Here is a 12,945-nt window from a genome sequence, read left to right as displayed (position 1 = left end):
CACTACTTTTCTATGGATGAACAACAGATAAATGATAATAGTTTGACAAATCTTTATTTTGGAAAGAGAGGGAAAGAGAAAGAGGAGTAGGAGGGTAGAGGGGGACGAGAGAGAGTTTGTACTCTAGCAAACAGATCATGGAAGTAAAGACAATTATGTGTACTCACATTCTTGTAATAGAATAATTCAAAATCTCTGAAAATATCAAAGTGACATTTTTTCCCTCTCACCAGGATTTTCTCCACCTAATATTTGGTTATAGGGGAAAAAGATGCAATAATAAATTATTACAAGCAGCATCCCTGTGGAAATTATTTGTACAGTTCTATGACTTCCTGTGTGGTGTGGAGCAAGAATGGAATTGTTGGGTCATAGCTTGTGTTTGTCTTTAGCTTAAACCACCAGCAGTGCACAACAGTTCTACTTGCTATATATCCTTACCAAAACCTTGAATTTTCTTTTTTCTTTTAATTAATCTGCTAAGAGTTGAGGAGATAGATAATAGAGTTGCCATAAGAATACAATCGGAGTTTTACCTTTCCCCTAGTGACTAGTGATGGCGAACACATAAAATACTTAATTTTATGCTTTCTCCAAGTGTTTTAAAATATGAATAAAAATTGCATATGCTAATCCTTAAATCAATACAAGTTGAAACTGAATTTAGAGTCAGAAAAGAGTGAAGACTAGCACATTGGTTTGTTTATATTTGCCCATTGTGCAACTCTCAGCTATTTCTAATTATTGACATGGTTTCTATGAATGTATTATTAATAAACTTATGTATAATTAATTCATAACATATAATGCATATCATAGGCATAGGTTGTCTCTGCAACATTTGTTAATTATTTTTAACAATTGTGTGGGAATGATGAGCTGCTATTAGGACAGCTAAAGTCAATTCATTAGTGTTTGCTATGGTATTTCAGCAGGTCAGTGGTGTCTTGTTCACCTAACCATTTCTTTTTGGGAAAGTTTACACTATTTTAATAGTGATGCTTTAAAGAAATCTCTTTTCAAATACTATAATTCAAAGTAATGATGTGCTGTGTGTTTAAATAGTCACTGTTTATATAGCTAGTAATATGCTAGTAGGAGTTGTGGATATATTATTTTTAATTTATCAATTGTTATCAGGGAAAAAACTTATTGAGTACTGCGTATGTAAGCGATTTTACTAAAAAGTCTAATTTAAGTGAATATTAACAAATAAAATATTTCTTACTTTTCCATCCTTATTTTCCATTTATCAAATTTCCCATAATGTGATGAACTTCTAAGCTAAGGAAATAGAGCATAATATTACCACTAAAAATTCTATATTTGCCTTCTAAGATCTAATATGTTTGACTGAAATAGGTAAGTAGACTTGAAGGCATAACTCAGTGATAAATCCAAAGTTAAAACAGAAAAGCAATGGTATTTTAAAATTTCTAAATAATACTCTGAATATTTGTATTTCACTCTACTTTAATAGCATAAAGGACAGTCTGAATAAAATATTTCTGATGAAATTATATAAACTATATTTCTTCTGTGAATTAAATTATTTCATGAGTACTTGGTAAGCTAATTAGAAAATCAAATCATTTAAATTGCATAGAAACCATCATTAGAAAAGTCTGTAATTAGGGTATAAGCAGAGACCACATATATTGAATTAAGGTACTGGCTTTAATGATCAATGAAATAATGTTCAAGTACTTTTAGAGAATAAAGTAATTAGAGACATTACAGTGACCTTGAAAAATATTTATGTAACAAAGATGGGCCAGAAGTTACTGAATTTACTTTCTGTTTCAGGACACAACATTAAATGTAAAGTTTCACCCCACGTACCATATTGATTAGTTCTTTCCAATGGAAAGTTAACCAAAGTGATGTATCATTCCCTATCCAGGGCAGTTAAAGTTCTGTATTTGTTCTTAATTTCTCTCTCTTCTCTCCTTTTCTTATTGTTTTGATGTAAAATATCTACAGAACACTTCAGAACTCAGGGACTTATGGAAACACTTAACCATGCGTCTGTTGCATTGAAATGTTTAGACCTGTTGTTGTCATCAGATGATCTACCTCAACTAATGAAATTTTAATTTAATTTATGTATTAAGCACCAATTCCTTTGAAACCTCCTCAGTTAATACAAATTTATTCTCTGTCTTTAGATGGTAAATTCAGAAAATTTATTTACATTTCAACAGTAGTTGATCCATCTTATAATCACTGACTTCTTGAAATTCTTTTATCCCCTGAATTCCATGCTAACAGACTTCTTGACCTACATGATAGTCTGCTTCTTTTCAGAATTTTATGCCAGTGTCTCTTCTTTCCTTAAATGTTAAGAGTACTACAGAAGTAATCTTCAACTTTCCTCATGGTCATTATATCTGCTCTGGCTGATTTCATTCAGGTTCACCTCAGATCCTTTCACTTCAGATTGCTAACAGCTTTATTAGTTCTCTTCTTCATATCCAACTCTTGACACTCCCACTGGGTACCTAAGATTAAAAACAGCACATTCAAAAGAGAATTTTTATTGTGCTCCAAACTGTTTTTCTTTCTAGAGTTCTCCACTTTAGTTTATGGCATTAGCATTTATCCAGAGTTATTTGGTGTAAAACTCACTCAAGAAGTTATTTTCAGTTTATCTCTTTCCTTCATTTTCTGCTTCTGGTCTACTTGGCTCTTTCTTCAAAATATATCTATCGCTTCTCATTATTTCCCCAGCTGCCTGTTTTAGTCAACTTTTCATTATGGTAATCAAAAGACCTAAGAAGAACAGATTTAAAGGAGGAAAACTTATCTTGGCTCATGGTTTCAGAAGTTCCATCTATGGTTGACCAACTCCATAATTCTGTGCCCAAGGTAAGGGAGACCATCATGGCAGAAGCATGAGAAAAAGGAAAGCAGTTCAGGCCATGGCAACCAAGAAGCTGAGAGAGATCTCTGCTCACCAGGGACAAAATATAAACTCCATAATAACACCCCTAGGGACCAACTTTCTGCAGTCACACCCTAACTGTTCTCAGTTACCACCAAGTTAACCCATATCTGTGGGTTAATCTACCCAAAGAGTTACAATTCTCAGAATCTAATCATTTCACCTCTGATCATTCTTACATTATCTCACATGAGCTTTTGGGAACACCTCATATCTAAATCACAACACTTCCAAAGATGAAAGTCATATTTCATCTGGATTTAAGCATTTTAAACAAGGAAGTGATATGACCTCATTTATAATTTCAAAAGACAATGAGCTTCCTGTTAATGTGTTTTTTCCCCTTGATTCTGTTAGACAGACAGAAATTGGACTTTATTTTTGTTTTAGCAGAAATTAAAACATATACCTTCTCAACTCAAAAATCACAAGGTGATTCTGCTTTTTTACAAAATCCAAATTTATACCATGGTGTCCAACTGCATCTCATAACATTAACTATGAACTGATATAAAGCTCTAAAAGACTGTCATAACCACTGAATGAAAGAATTAAATTTTAATATGCTTTCATAAGTCAGAATAATGGCTCATAATTTATCAGTTAGATGAAATTTAGCAAAACATATTTAGTTTGAATAATGAATAAACTAATATTTCCATTATCTAAGTTTATATAGTCTAAAAGTCCAAATTATCCCCCTTCTTTTATTTAAATTTGTGTAAATTATATTCAAAGTTATATCTGAAAATTTCTGAAGACGAAAATGAGAGGGAGGGCGATATGAAAAATGGTGAAATAAGACAGACATCATTACCCTATGTACATGTATGATTACACAAATGGTATGAATCTACATTGTGTGCAACCATAAAATGAAATTATGTACCCCATTTGTGTACAATGAATCAAAATGCAGTCTGTAAAAAATTAAAAGCTAAATAAAAATAATAATAATAAAAGTTTCTTGTTATCTATGGATTTTTCTATGTATCATTTTATTTTTCATGAAACCAGAATGATTGTCCTATATTCTATAGACTTTCCACTCTGGATTTTGCTGATTTCATTTTTCTTTTAGCCATCTGCAAAAGTTTAATTTAAATGGTTTAATATATATATATATATATATATTATTTTTTATTTTTACAGACTGCATTTTAAGTCAATGTACACAAATGGGTTACAACTTTTCATTCTATGGATATACACAATGTAGATTCACACCATTCTTTTAATCATACATGTATGTAGGGTAATAATGTCTGTTTCAGTCCACTGTCTTTCCTTCCCCCACCTCTTTCCACTCCCATTGCCCTCTACACAATCCAAAGTTCCTCCGTTCTTCTTCTACCCCACCACTCCCCACTCCCATTATGTATCATCATCCGCTTATCAGAGACAACATTCAGTCTTTGGATTTTTGGGATTGGCTTATTTCACTTAGCATGATATTCTCCAGTTCCATCCATTTACCAGCAAATGCCATAATTTTATTCTTCTTTATGACTAAATAGTATTCCATTGTGTGTATATATCACAGTTTCTTTACCTATTCATCAATTCAAGGGCATCTAGGTTGAGTCCACAATCTACCTATTGTGAATTGAGTAGCTATAAACATTGATGTGGCTGCATCACTATAGTATGCTGATTTTAAGTTATTTGTAGTGGGATAGCTGGGCCAAATGGTGGGTCCATTCCAAGTTTTCTGAGGAATCTCCATACTGTTTTCCAAAGTGGCTGCACCAATGTACAACTTCACCAGCAATGTATGAGTGTGCCCTTTTCCCTACATCCACGCCAACACTTACTATTCCTTGTGTTCCTGATAATAGTCATTCTAATTGGAGCTAGATGAAATATTAGTGTGGTTTTAATTTGCATTTCTCTAATTACTAGAAATGACAAGCACTTTTTCATATATTTGTTGATCACCTGTACATCTTCTTCTGTGATTTGTGTGCCCAGTTCCTTAGCCCATTTATTGATTGGTTTCTTTGTATTGTTGTAAAGTGTTTTAAGTTCTTTATCAATTTTGGAGAATAGTGATCTATCTGAAGTGTGTGTGGAAAAGATTTTCTCCCACTCTGTGGGCTCTCTTTCTACATTATTGATTGTTTCTTTTGCTGAGAAAAAGCTTTTTAGTTTGAATTCATCCCATTTTTTGATTCTTGCTTTTATTTCTTGTGCTCCAGGAGTCTTGTTAAGGAAATCTGTTCCAAAGTAAACATGATGAAGATTTGGGCCTATCTGTTCTTTTATTTGGTGAAGGGTCTCAGGTCTAAATCCTAGATCCTTGATCCATTTTGAGTTGAGTTTTGTATAGGTGAGAGATAGGGGTTTAGTTTCATTTTGTTGCATATGGATTTCCAGTTTTTCTAGCACCATTTGTTGAAAAGGCTGTCTTTCCTCCATTGTATGTTTTTGGGTCCTTTGTCTAGTATGAGATAACAGTACTTATGTTGGTGTCTCTGTGTCTTCTATTCTGTACCATTGGTCTATCTGTCTATTTTGGTGCTAATACCATGCCGTTTTTGTTACTATTGCTCTTTAATAGAGTTTAAGGTCTGGTATTGTGATACCTCCTGTATCACTCTTCCTACCCAGGATTGCTTTGGATATTCTGGGTCTTTTATTCTTCCAGATGAATTTTATGATTGCTTTCTCTATTTCTATGTGGAATGTCATTGGAATTTTAATTGGAATTGTATAACACCCCTTCATGATCAAAACACTAGAAAAAGTAGGGATAATCTGAACATCTCAACATTGTAAAGGCTATCTAAGCTAAGCCCATGGCCAATATCATTCTTAATGGAGAAAAACTGAAAATATTCCCCCTAAAAACTGGAACAAGGCAGGGATGCCCTCTTTCACCACTTCTATTCAACATCATCTTTGAAAGACTAACCACAGTAATCGGACACACCAAAGAAATTAAAGAGATATGAATGGGACAAGAACTCAAGTTATCACTATTTGCCAACAACATGATTCCATATTTAGAAGATCCAAAAAACTCCACCAGAAAACTTCTAGAATGGATTCAGCAAAGTAGCAGTATATAAAATTAATACACATAAATCTCATGCATTTCTATTCATAAGTGATGAATTCTCTGTAAGAGAAATTAGGAAAACTATCCTATTCACAATAACCTTAAAAAAAAATAGTTGGGAATCAATCTAACAAAAGAGGTGAAAGACCTCTACAATGAGAACTACAGAACACTAAAGAAATAAAGAAAACCTTAGAAGATGGCAAGAATCTCCCATGTTCTTGGAGGCAGAAGTAATATCATCAAAATGCTTATACTTCCAAAGGCACTATACAGATTTAACACAATCCCAATTAAAATCCCTAGTTTCAATTTTGTTAAATAGGATATATTCTTCTCATATCTACATAGGACAACATAGTCAATGCTGTATTATTTCACCAAGAGAAATAAACTTGAGGAATGATTATTTATCATTTCTCTTTGTATAAATGTTAGAGCATGCTCAAAACTGATTTTCTGGGCATTATATTTAGAAAAATGTCCAAATTGTTTCTGACATATCTCTCTTATTAAGAAACATCTTTATAAGTAAAATAATTGAATTTTCTTAAGTCCCGATATAATCTACCAATAAAAGGAAGAAATTAGCTGAGTTTATGTCCAATATGATTGGCATTTTAAAAAATAGAAAGATAATCAAAGAAAAAAGGAAGCAATTTTATTTCATTTTTCATACCTGCGTTTTAATTTTAGTTCAAGGGCTTTAATATCTGTCACAAACATTCATATATGGAAATGAATAACATAAATCAGTATTTTCCAAACTTGTATAGTCATTGGAAGATATAACTTGACAATTAAAGATTCCTGGTATCCATTTCAGCAATTATGAGAATCTCTAGGGAAAAGGCTTGAAGGTTCTAGATTTAAAATGATTATACCAAATAACTTTTATGTGAAGGTATATTAAGAAAACAGTGGCATACACTAAAAAAGAAGAAAAAATAAACTTCAGAATTTATTGTTTAATCACAGACAAAGATTTTTCTTACTTGGGATTTATAATGGCCATTCCCATTAGTGTTATGTAAGAATCTTAAAGTGTAAGTGATTATTAGAGCCATTTTTATAATGAGGAAACAGGTATACAGAGATGATCAAACTCCTTCAGTGAAGGCACTTGGATTCAGGTGTGGATACTAAATCATTAACTTTAAACTATGGCATGCCTTCCTACGTTTATTTTTCCTTAGTTAATAATACCAATCCTTCTGAAATCCAATGCCTTAATATATATGCTTTTATAATTATGTCTAGATTTAATGACAATGTTGAGGGGATTACTAGCAATTAGGGTGATCTGCATTTTGGAAAAGTGTTGACTATGGAGACTTCCCTCATTATAGATCTGATTCTAATTGTGTGATAATTGTGTAGCAGTCTACCATCTACCAGAAGTTAATGCTACATTTATAACTATTTACCTTCCCTGTGGTTGGAATTCCAACATAATATTTTGTCAAATATGAAAGACACATTTCACATGTTTCCAAGTAAATAATATTTTAGATGAGTTGCCTTAAAATAACAGTTAAAACAGTATATGTGAGGAATATTATCTATTTGGAAGGGGCCAATTTACCTGGATTTGGAGAATTTAGAGTGCCTATTTTCAGCAAACAGATAAGGAGTAACTTTAGTGTGCTTGGTGTGATATACAGAGCTTATCTTCACAGAAATAGGATTCACATCTGTAGATGGCACTCTTAATCAAGAGACCAAACCTTAAAAGAAAACTTTGTACCTTTCGTTCTAATGAAATTCAACTTTGGTCTTAGTAATTATTAATTTTCTTTTTAGCCTTTCTTTTTGAAAAGTAGAATAAAATTTAGTGATATTCCAAGAATGCAAACCAAAATAGTGGAATCAGATTATGACACTGCCTAAAATAATAGGCTTTTACATTTCCCGGTAGTATTAATTGAACCACAATCATATATGTCCTGAAAACTATTCATCAGTTTTCAATGATGATTATTTGACCATGTCAAAATACTTATGGAAATATAACCAAGTGAATTTTATATCTAGAATGACAGTGATTTGAGCTGGTCTTAAGGCAATATGGTCTTAATGTCACCAAAGCATTAAATACAGAGATATTAAAATTAAGCTCAGAGAAATTGTATTATTTTGTTTTCAAAAGTTTAATGCTCATGTTTTGCTTTTTCTTTCAAGCTGTATAGTAGTCATATTAATTGTCAAGTCTAAAGTGCCATTTAGTACATAGTCTACCCTTTCCTTCTTTTAAGCAATACTAGGAATCAGAAAAACCCATTCTACATTTTGCTTTTGAAAATATTTTTATTGGAACACAGACATGTGTATTTGTTTTCATATTTTATATGACTGTTTTGTATTAAAGAGAGAGTTAAGACTCAAAGTGTTTGCAAAGACTGTGTAAATTATTTACTCTGTGTAAATTATTCACTAAATTATTTACTATGTAGCCCTTTGCATACATGGGAGCAATGTTTATAAAAGTGGTCAGAAAGATCTAGAGAGAGGAGAGGGTGAAAGAGATTAAGGTTAGAAACATATGAATACCTGCACACATGCATATGCACACACATCTGTGGATTCTCATCATTTATACATTTCCATTTATCTTGTGTACGTTTTGAAATCAACGGGGAAGTTCTAGTTCCCTAATTTTGATTTTCTTTAACAGAGTTATGTCATATTCTGAATCATTAATTTATGTACTTTCCAAATTTTTCCTTCTCTTCTCTCTCATTAGTTACTTCAGTGCCATTTTTACTTTTTGGAAAACACAAAGCAAAAAATAAATGCTCAAAAGAGACACTGGCTTTAGCACAAGACAGAAATGTTTGGATACATACAGAGATAGCTTGCACATTCCCTCAACTGGAAGCCAGAGGGCTGAAGAGAAACATAAAGAGAAAAAGATAACTTTGGATTAGACAAAGGGGAATGAAGGGAAGGGAGTGGGGAAGGGAATGGGAAAGACAGTAGAATAAATAGGACATAACTTTCCTGTGTTCATATATGAATACACCACCAGTGTAACTCCATATCATGATGTACAACCATAAGAATGGAAAGTGATACTCCATGTATGTATATATGTCAGAATATATTCTACTGTCATGCATAACCAAAAAGAACAAATAAAAATTTTAAAATAAAAGGGAAGAAAGCTTGGGGTGCAAATTCCAACTGTTCTATGTGAGTATTCACACAAAACTACCAATCCATTCTAATTCAAACCAGCTACCTAACCATCTTGGGCAATTATCTAAGTGTTCATATGTGTGTAGAAGCCCATTGAACAGAAGATGTGGAACATGGGCACACTGAATACAGATGTGAATATTGGAGGGAGCTCTCTTGTTCTTGTTCGACCATGAACATGGAGAACATGGAGAGAATTTCCCTATATGCTGGAATGCTGTTGGACATATTGAGAGTTACAAGGATTTTAACTTTTTTGTGATTATTTAATTAAAAATTTTAAATATTTTATTACTTGTTTTTACTTTTTAAGTAAACTTTTGCATAAAATATATTATATGATTCATTAATTCATAGTAGTATAATTTTAAAGTAATGCTTTTAAGAATCCTATTGCATGCTTAATATAAACTTACATGGAAGCTTGAAAGATTGCAAATTTAAAGTTTTGAATATGCATGTCTTTCCAGCAAAGTAACTTGTGTGCTTATATATCATCGATAAGAATCTCAAAGCTCAGTGTGCATTAGAATCATCTCTAGATCTTGTTAAGCATAAAGGTCTTGGATTCACTCCCATAGATTCCTTTTTATTAGTTTGTGATTTTAGGGAGCCTATAAATAACATCCTTTCATTTCCTCCTGAGTTCAAAACAAGATGAGAGGTACACCTCAAAATGGATCAGACGGGGCAAGAATTTTACTTTTAATGGATATTTGGACTGAGAATAGAGTTTGAGGTTAGCAGCTAAGTGAATTTACTCAGACCTTACTCATGAATTAGCCAGGTATCTCCAACCTGCATCTGCAGTAAATATAATCCCAGGGCTTTGCTGGAGAGGAAGCCTTTCACCAGAATTCATGCATTTTAGAATAAACTGACTTCAAAGGAAAACTGGTGAGCTAATGAGGATCAGTTCCTTCTCCCAAACCAATGCTGGAGATAAATCTCCCCTCCTCCCAGGAAGAAGAATAAATGAGATGGGAGGATTGACCACTGTTGTTAAATGACTTTAAATACTTTCATGATAAACATTTAGATATATGAAAAGAAGCCACCTCCATCAGTACAACAGTCGGTAGTTTTACAATTTGAGTTAAAGTAGTTCCTGATAATAAACAATAACAAGACACACAATTTGGTCTACTCATACCTGTCTGTAAAAATATCGAATCATGTTTCTGTAACTATAAAAGGCTTGACCCTGACTACTAAATGTTGTGCTACATGCATTTTAATTAAACTCTGTGAGTGAGACTATTAGGCATTTTATATTTTTTCCAAGAAAGGAAAGTCAGAGGAAAAAAAATAGAGATGTTTTTTAGCTAGAAATTTATTCTTATCAAAGTAAACAATCTTTAAAAAATTATATTATAAACTAGTTTGTATTACCCTAGAACCAGACACTGAGACAAAGATTCTAGGGCAAATAATTTATCAAGGAAGAAGAAAAAGGAAAGAACCGTAAAATGGCCAGTAAAAGATAGCAGTTTCTTCCATGGGACACTGAAACTTTCAGACTGGAGAGAAACTCTAGGAACCAATGTAGAACATGTGCCTTCTGCTATTCCACCCAAGGACCAGATGCATATGGTGGGGTGTGTGGATAGCAAGTCCTGACAGCCAGGAAGAGAGGTGCCCTGGGACCATTTATTCCCTGGCACTTCCTGTCAGAAGAACAACAGAGCTGGCTCCAGCAGCAGGAGAAAGTCCTCTGGCATTGAAAAGTGTGTCCTGCTCTTTGAACATGAAGCTGGTTTTTACCTGAACTACTAAGGTTTCAGAAATTAGAAAGAATGCTCCTTATGCTTCACCTTTATGTTGGCTTTATATTTCTGAAAATATGTGACATCAGGTCAAAAAAATTTCCTTCAGTACCTAGGTCTGTGCTATTAAAATGGGTGTCAAATTTTATGAACAACTTTATTTGCCTCTAATGAAAATATTACATAATCTTGGGTCTTTAATGTATGGATGTGGCAAAGTATAATAACTGCTTTTTGAATGTTAAACTAAACAAGCATTCTTTGAATACATCCAGCATGTTCTTCATTTATTATTCATTCCATATCTTGTTGATTGTAAGATTCTAGCTTCAATATTCATGAGGAGAGAGACTATTAATTTCAAAATCTGTTAATAATCTCTCTCTACTTAGCATAAAGTTTATGCTGGATTCATAGTACAAGTTAGTCACTCTTCCCAGATTTCACTCCTCTCTAAAACTTTAATATTGACAGTAATTATTTTTTAAATAATTTATATAATTTATCAGTAAAGGTTTTGAAAAACTTTTAAATTGTAAATCTAATACTTAATAATAATATACAATGCTTATGAACTTTTTCCTCTCATCATAATTAGTAGGTTGTATTTTGCTAGAAAGTCATCAATTTAGTCTTTTTTATTAAAATTTAAAGTAAAAATGGGCATGACTTTATACTTCTTTTATCATAATATCTGCACATTTTGTTGTAAAGTATATTTTTTATTCCTGACATTTAATTTCAATATTTTTGTCCTATATTTGATTCCTCAGTCTTACTAGAAGCCATTTCTTAAAGTGCTAAAATATTACATTAAGAAAAATTTCAAAAGCATGCAAAATAGTAAAACTATACCCTCCTCCCATTTATACAAATTCCAGTATAACTGTTAATCATGAGTAGTCTTGTTATCTATCCCCATTCTAGTATATTCTAGTACATTTGCATAGGTCCTAAATTTCATCCAAACAATTAGTGTTTACTTTCACTGCACATCACCTGTAATCATTACACCATGTTTTAGCTTTCCATAATTGTCATACCCCACTATTTTGTGAAAAGATTTAGCATAAAATATGCCACAGTTATGCTCTGAAATATAGTATCACTAAAAAAAGGACACTTCCTGAAATATAATAACAAACCATTATCATCCTAATATTTAATAACAACTTAATATGCTTGAACTTCCAATCACCAAACTTGTCACCAAAGTTTTCATCTTTCTTTCTACATTTACTTTGATCAAATCAAAATTTAAGTGAAAAGTCCATACATTTTATTGGGTTGTGATGTACTTACAATGTTCTTTTTGTTGTTGTTGTTCTAATTAGTTATACATGACTGTAGAATGCATTTATGCATTTTCATAAATCATATATAAATGGAGTATAATTTCTTATTTTTCTGATTGTTTGTATTGTGGGATCACATCGATCATGCAGTCATATATGTTCATGAGGTAATGATATCTATTTCACTCTACTATCCTTCGCACCCCTATATCCCTTCCCCTCCCTTCACTCCCCTCTACCTAATCTAGCGCCCCCTGCCCCTTATTGTGAATTAGCATTCACATATCAAGAATTAACATGTCAGATGATGAACCAACTCTGTACAGGATCACCTACCCTAGGCTATCTGAAACAGTCTCTCATGACTGTAAGTTCCTGGGAGTCAGACCTCTGTATCCCATGGCTCAGCCAGGCCTGATTCTGCTAAACATGGATGGCTTCCCACAAACAATGAGATGGGAAACAACCCATATACTCTTCCAGCCATCCCAGGGCTTCCTTTATGTCAATTCCCTTTGGAGAATGTGTCATAAATAAGTTTCTGCTCTCATATACTAAGTAGTCCAAAGAGTGAGGGCGATATTCTAAAAGCATCGTTCTGTAAAGTGGTGGCTGCCACCAAGTGTCAGAAAGTCCATACCTGCATATAAAGGTAGATTTGGAAACTCCTAAGAATAGCTT

The sequence above is a fragment of the Sciurus vulgaris genome, assembly GCF_902686455.1.
Source record: "Sciurus vulgaris genome assembly, chromosome: 4".
NCBI lineage: Eukaryota > Metazoa > Chordata > Mammalia > Rodentia > Sciuridae > Sciurus > Sciurus vulgaris.
The sequence above is the reverse complement of the archived record's forward strand: the minus strand, read 5'-3'. Positions refer to the sequence as shown.